General features: G+C 34.8%; 1 pseudogene; it reads right to left on the bottom strand.

Annotated features, from left to right (window-relative positions):
• On the bottom strand, positions 1-1,202 carry LOC137742855 (G-type lectin S-receptor-like serine/threonine-protein kinase SD1-1; annotated as a pseudogene).
• Positions 1,203-8,046: the final 6,844 nt, after the last annotated feature.

Raw genomic sequence — 8,046 nt, 5'->3', positions numbered from 1 at the left:
CTATCGACGTTCCACCATTGGGCTTATTTCATTTTGTGTATGAGATTGCTCCCCTCTTGTCCTTGTATCTAGATCAGTGGAACATCTTTCCATGAAGAAACCAGGCTGTTCAGGCCAAGGCAACCTTGCTCCCTCGTTTGCCAACAAGAAAACTACAGACGACATTGTTGGGCCTCTCCGCTAGGAATTTCTGAACATATAATAAACCCACACGAATGCATCCAAGTACTTGAGATTCAATGCAGGATTCTTCCAAGTATTTTTGCAATATTTCCAAGGATTTTTCTTCATTCCATAGCAACCATGCCTACAAAATTTCAATAACAATGCTTAACTAATCCTGCTAAAGAGAAATGACATGGAGTACTATATATATAGCTCTTCGCGCTTACATGTCCCAGGAGGTTATGGTTGTGATCAGGGTGAGAAAACCTCCCGTTTATGTTGCCATTTATTATCTCTAACAAAAGCACACCGAACCAAAGACATCTGATTTTACAGAAAACTTCCCATGAACTGCATACTCTGGGGACATATAGCCGTTGCATGAGAAATTTGTATATAAGTTTGTTTATTTGACTAATGAATATCAATGTACATTAGCTGAAGATGTATATCCACTGAACTTACTATGTTCTGACAACTTTCTTTGTTTTTGCTTCATTCTCATTACCTCCGAAAATTCTAGCCAAGCTAAAGTCTGAGATTTTAGGATTCATGTAGTGGTCCAACAAAATATTGCCTGCTTTGAGATCCCTGCGAATGATTTGAAGTTTAGAATCTTGGTGTAAATAGAGAAGCCCTCTTGTGATTCCCATGATAATGTTAAAGCGCGTGTCCCATCCCAATAAAGCACTTCTTATATCATCTGCAAATCAATTTCAGCCCTTGTGAATCTTAGATGCATGGAGGGTTCAAGCTGAAGCATAAAGAATCTAGACATTAAGTGCCGAAGATTCAAGATGCTCACTGAAGATGAAAAGATCCATGCTTTTGTTGGACATGTACTCGTAGATAAGCATACATTCATCGCCATGAATACAGCAGCCCAAAAGTGAAACAAGATTCCGGTGTTGAAGTTTTGCAATCAAAACTAATACATTCTTGAACTCTTCTAGACCCTGACATGGGTGTGATACCCGCTTCACTGCTATTTCTTGTCCTGAAAAGCTGCCCTGTATTTGATCATATTGAACATGCATTTTTGTTATAATCAGGTGAACGTCAAAACATACGCCTTCTTGTTTACTGTACATAACAAATTGTAACCTTGTAAACAGGGCCCTACATTCCTTGAGATTCATACACTCGTTGAGTGAAAATTCTAACATGTCAGGCAATTTCACCCCTACAAGCAGTAAACATCCCTCTCTGCTGTGGCAGTCCAATGGTGTCCATCTCATGCATCCACTGATTCTATTAGAAAGTTCCCATTCTTCTTGAAACCTCGGAGTGAACACTTGTGACACATATGGGATGCCTGTTTCTACAAATACCATTAGCACCACAGTATCCATAATTGTCACATGAATCATCTGGTAACGAAAATATAACATCCCATTCTGTGCTTCCCCAACATTCAACACAAGGCCTTGCAAAGAACCTAATTGATCTAACCTTAATTGTGAGGCAGCTACATTCTTAGTAGCCTCAAACTAATAATACCACTCATCGTCATGTAATTCCATAACTGTATTGAACACTGAATCCGCTGGTGCAGGAAGACCACTGAATCGAACTCCATTTCATGGCCCTGTTTGGTACTTTATGGCTGATGCTCCCATGACAACAACTAGTTGTGGTAACCCCTTCATGTCAATTTTGTAAGAGAAGTCACCAGTGGATGGATCATCAATGCTTTTCCGTGATGTCAAATAGCGCTCTGATCCTGTGTTTATGTTCCAGCTTATCTTCATACCTAGTAACAATGTGTCACATGGGTTATCAAAACTCTGCCACACATAAGTTCCAGCACTACTTGTATTTTCCATCAAAACAAGATTTTCGGAATCTAAAAGCTGCGTAACTCGCGTCTTTGGTGTTGTTGATACATTTGAAGAACAAACACTGCTCGCATTTAAATTGAGAAGAACAAGATTTCCATTGGTGCCAATCGCGAGTTTCCCATATAAAACAGTCAGTGGACTGTTTCTGTTTGCGGTCCACAAAACTTTGCTAGGTATGTTAATGTACCATATTCCCAAGTACCTATTCATGGGGTTTCCCGGCAGAGAAAAGAAACCTGGTTCAAATCTTCCACCCAACTAAGTTAAAGTCTCAGAATCATTGGCAGGCTGGCCAGAGGTTATGGTATCAGCAGCAATAGTCAAATTGAATTATTCAATAAGATTAATAACAAGCAAACAAGGGAGGACAAGAAGGCATTGGAACTAAGTATTTCCAAAAAATGATCTCAATGACTTCACATTTCCATGAACGAGGATTATTAAACACGCCAATTAAAGAGAAATTGCCTAAAATGACCAATTTTCTTAATCTTTAGACTAAAATAGGACAAACCAGCCATGCACACCATGCACAAAAGTGAAATACGAAAATACCCACATATAAATTGTAAAAACTCACAGATGATGACGTTATTTTTCTGATTTCGAAGAGAGAGTTGTGAGCTCTAGGTTTTGGGCTTGCTTAGATCCGTGAACATATCATGTGCATGTTGTGTGCATGTCACTGGAAATAGATGATTTTTAATGAAATTTCTAGAAAGGTCAAAGATTTGTAAACTACAGATCTTTTAAGGATTTTAGAATTGGGCACCCACATATCACTTAACGCTGTTAATTGCACGATGCACATCTACAACAAAACGATGTCGTTACACATATCGTCCACAACTTCATTTTCAACCTCAATGGCGACAACGCCACCGTGACCAACATCGAGTTCCTTTACTTTTCTCAAAACCTGATTTCCCAAAACAGAGGCAAAATACTCACCACATTCCTCAAAGATTTGCTCCAAAACTCTCAGGCTTGAAGATTCCCTCCAAATATTGCATCAAGAACCTTAATTTCTCATGGTAAAAATAAAAATTCCAAATTAAAAAATTGAAAGCTCCGATCTTTGCCCCGAAACTCAAATTGCTCACATTTTGCAATCTAAATTAATCGTTGCCACGGCACTCGAAGATTCCCAGGCGTTTATGCCGAGGTGGAGGCATCCGAATTGCTTGCGACGTTGGAGTTGTGGCGCGGAAGAAGAGGTGTGCAGTGCATGCACGGATCCATTCGACGAAATGCAAAACCAGAATCCTCGAGAGAGAGAGAGAGGTGCTGGGTTGAAATTTCTCTCCCTACTCTTTGTTTCTCTTTCTACAAAATGAGAAATGAGCATTGAAATTTTTGAATAATCCATTTATACAGGAGGACAATTTGGTAATTATAAATTGAAAAAAAATCATATTTATGTTATATTATTGTGCATGTCGTGTATATATCCAAAAAATTCTATTTTAGTCCCAAGATTACAAAATGAGTCATTTTTGTCTATTTCCCAAAATTAAAAACAATATAATGAAAATTGAGTTTGAGATCGTACCATATATATCAATCAAATATCGTAATATATACTCTATACATATACTTTGATGCTTGTTAAAAATTTAAAATGGACAACTTGATTTTGAATATTGGATGTTGATCAGGACTAAACCAGAATAATCATGAAAAATGTCATCGGCATCACCATCCTTTTATCATTTTTATTATCCTGGTTGTTTTGTGATGGAAGACTAATACCGTTTTAAAAAATAAAAACAAGAAATTAAGGTAAGGTCTTGCTTGGGGAGTGGGGACCTTCTAATATCGGCCATCTTTCAATGTATGTTAACTCAATAAATTAGTTATTACGCGCAAAATCAAGAGAAAAAAAGAAACTCATGAGCTATTAAAGAACTGTAGTTTCTTTTTTATTGCAAAAGGAAAAAAACTTAGTTGAACAAAGAAAGTGTCTCCGAATTATTGCTAAAGGTGAATTTCACAAGTCTTAGGCCACTTAATATTATGGCATAGTAATATTCCTTTTCACTTATAATTATAAGTGAGAGATCTTAGGTTTGATTCTCGTCAAAGGCAAATTTGAACCATATTATTGTTAGCTCATTAAGAGGTAAGCTCATCCCCTCTCTCTCAGTATAAATAATATCGTTTGTTAAAAAATTATATAAAAAAAGTGTCCTAATTAATTAAAAGCTTAAGTGGGATATTCAATATTATCAAGCAACACAAACAACATTTGTAGGAAAATCTTTTCAACAACACCACCAAAGCTTTAAGCGAAACAAAAAACCTTTCAAAAAATGAACATTTGTAGGAGTATGATTGTAGGTTCCCTTAAAAAATGAAGTGTTATTAATTTAGGTGTGCAAAAGTTGAGGCTGTAGGAAGGTTTCAAGGTTGTTTTCATGATAACCGTAGCCATAACCACCTTTCGCCAACGTGAATATTGTTGTGAAGTTTAACTCGCTATTGATGTTGCGATTGAAGATTCGGAAGAGTTTACCGGTGTCACCATGTCTTGGGTGACCGATCGGGGATGAACAAAGTCAGAAGGTGCAGATCATAAAGCAATCAAGTTACTCAGAGTGCTCGACATCAATTAATAGGCCACCGGTTGTACTTTTGCTATAGGGAATTTTTCTATTTCCGGGTTTCCTAGTTTTCTAGGGCTTTATCTTTCCTATATATATTTCAGATTTTATGGAGCTGTACATGGGAAGATTGGAGCGAGTTTATCGGTAGTCCTACAGGAGAGACGACGGAGGCATCAACGAGGCTTTGAGCGTGAGAAAGATTAAATACCCTTTTTTTTTTTTTTTTTGCAAGACAGAGATTAAGACCTTTTTTTGCAAGACAGAGATTAAGACCTAGCTAGGGTTCCAATATATAGAATTCGTGTTCATATATTTACTTTAGGACCCATATTATTGTTTGGATTTCAATGATAGAGCTATTGGATTCTTAACATCTTATCAAAATTCCAATAAGGAAAATGCTTGGAAGATGAAGTTTTTTTTACCATATTTTGCAGATCACATGATGTGGCAGATAATGGCTGAATTCCTTGTTTAAATTATAGAACCATTAACTACCACATCATGTGATCTATAAAATATAGTTTAAGTAAATGACCTCTCTAACATCACTCGTGATAATAAGTCAAATACTTAGTATAGTACTCTTCAACTATACGTACGATTGATTTACTCAAATAAGGGTGGTGTTGAAGGGTTAAAATATACATATTAAGACTTATGCTGTACTCTAAGTCTAACAAAGTAAAGGATGAAGGAAGTTGCATAGAAATTTCCCTTTTGTTGGACTGATGCTACCAAATCAATGTGGACGTTGCCTCATCCACTGATCACCATGTATTAAATTTAACTTTGAAATTTTTAACAACAAAGACAAACTTTAAAAAAATTATAACACGAGATCAGCACTGTGTATTTGTGACATCAAGATTACAAATGTTAATGTATATGTGGCTCGATAGGATGTTGAGTTTTGATGATTGGGCATTTTCTGCCTGGGTTTTCGAGTTATCTGTTTGTAAAGGAATTGTATATTTTCACAGATAAACACTTACGTAGAAGTGGTGAAGAAGAAGGTGTGCGTTTAAGTATTGCTCCTTTAGGCTTTATCTGGTATCTGGTTTATCCAAAGCCATTCCAAACATGGCATCATCAACATGCAACGGCTTCTTGTTTGGTCGGTCTTTTTTTTTTGCAAGCGTCTAACCAAATTCAAGTTGACCTAATTTTTTTTGTTCGGGAGTGGGTTATGGATGGTACTCCATCGCGAGGCAAAGCTCCACTACTAACCATAAACTCCCCTAGCTAAATTATAAGGCAGTAAGTGGGGTACTCATTTGCATTTACTTACACTTCCCATCACCATTCAATCTGTGGTTTGCCTCATCTGCCTATATTTAAGTTAACCTTTTTTCGTTTTCTATTTAAAAGAAATCATGTGGCTCAAAACTCAAGCAACCGCAACATCAATATATATTTACTAGCATTCATACATGCACTCACGTGTTTGCATAATGCATTTTTTAAATCATGGCATGCTACGCACAATTTACACTTTTTAAATGTATTTATATGCGTGAATTGAAAAAAGAAAAGTCAAATATTTGAAGTAAATGAATAATCTTAGATCATGCTAGAAAAAACCCCTCACAAACCAATCAAAGTAGTTGAATTCACATAATAAAATCGGTCTTTTAATTTCCATTTACATTCTATTGAATTTACATTAAGAATAGAGAAAATAATATTTAATAAACAACTGATTGAATCACATTATTGCTAGTCCATTGTGAGGCTAAGCCCACTCCCCCTCCCCTTTAGTATATATAATATCATTTGTTCAAAAAACAACAATCATTTGACAACTAATTTAAACACATTATTTTGGGTGTACAAAAGGCCTTTTTATAACTGGTATTATACGCCTCTTAAGATGTTTTGAATGTGTTTAAAAATAAAGAAAATAATATTTAATAAACAACTGATTGAATCACATTATTGCTAGCCTATTGTGAGATACTAATTAAAAAAATGTACAAAAAGAATTAATTATTAAAAAAACACTATTAAAATGACAAAAATACCCTTTCATTATTTGGTGCATTATTTTGGGTTGCTTTTGAAAATTTTTGTTTTGGGGCATATTGGTCCAAAAATATTTGTTGAAGTTTGTGACCTCAAAAAAAAGTTGTTGGCTTTATATATAAAGATTAAAAAAAAATAATAATAAGGGGACAAATTAATTAAAGTAGTCAGAAGTTAAATTTCAATTGTCAAACTAATAAAACCAAGCATCTATGATACCGAAAATATTAACAAAATAGTGGACCACTAAAAGATATTAATGACATAATGACAAACTGATTAGTTCAGATTTTGAATTATTGAAAATTACCGTTTCGGCCAATTTCCCAAGAAAAAGGAAAAAAAAAAAAAAAAAAAATTCCTAGAGTTAGTACAAACAGACTTTTGGCTTGGCCACGACGCTCCCACTAAATCAGCCAAAAGAAGGAAACAACAGCAGCATCACTCCTAAATTTAAGGCAGCTAGGTAGAGGTTTTTTTTTTTTTTAAACAAAAAATATTATCTCTACTAATTAATAAAACATTCATTGTCAATCAAAATCTTATGAAATTACCAGTTTAACCTTCTAATTAAAACCGAATATGAATAAGAAATATGGGGCAAAAATGTAATTTCACACAACCAAATTTTGTTTTTTTTTTCAAGCCTCACCTAAATGTAATCCTATTATATCTCTAATTAAAAAAAATTATAAAATAATAAAATAATAAATAAAAAAAACTTCCTACTCCCACATTATCTATCACTATCTTCCTCTCTCCTTCTATTTCAAAAACAAAAATAAAAAAATTTCTCACGCACTTTGTGTGTACCCATATGCTAGTATAAACTAAGAGGAGAAGGTTGTTAGCTTCACAATGAGCTAACAATAATGTGGTTCAAATTTATCTTTGGCCAAAATCGAACCTAGAACCTCTCACTTATAAGTTAAGAGGAATGTTACTAGACCGTAATAGTAAGTAGTAGCTAAGTAGAGTATTTAACAACAATTTATTTAAATTTTTTAAAGCACGAAAATAGTATGGTTAATCTGTAATTTCCTCTCCTAAACTGAGCTAAAGTTTATAACTTTATAAACTTGGGCCAATAATTAAGCATAAAATCCCCGAGATCCCATGCAGCTTCCAGGAAGGAGATGAGCTCATCACAGAGCCAAGGGAAAAAGAAGCAAATAAAGAAGTTGCTGCTAACAGTTAAAAGGAGCTACCAAGAAAGTCACAATAATAATTTATTAATATTATTCTCCTTAAATATTCGCACCACAGCTCATCACTCCTCAGTCCTCACTCACTCGTTAATAAATAGCCCCCCTCCGGCCTCCATATTCTCCATCATACATATCTCTCAATTAGGTTACAAATCAAGCTTTCGATCATTTTAGTTTTGAATACTAATTGTTTTATTAATC

This window comes from Pyrus communis, chromosome 8, assembly GCF_963583255.1.
Source record: "Pyrus communis chromosome 8, drPyrComm1.1, whole genome shotgun sequence".
NCBI lineage: Eukaryota > Viridiplantae > Streptophyta > Magnoliopsida > Rosales > Rosaceae > Pyrus > Pyrus communis.
This window is presented reverse-complemented; position numbering and strand designations above follow the sequence as displayed.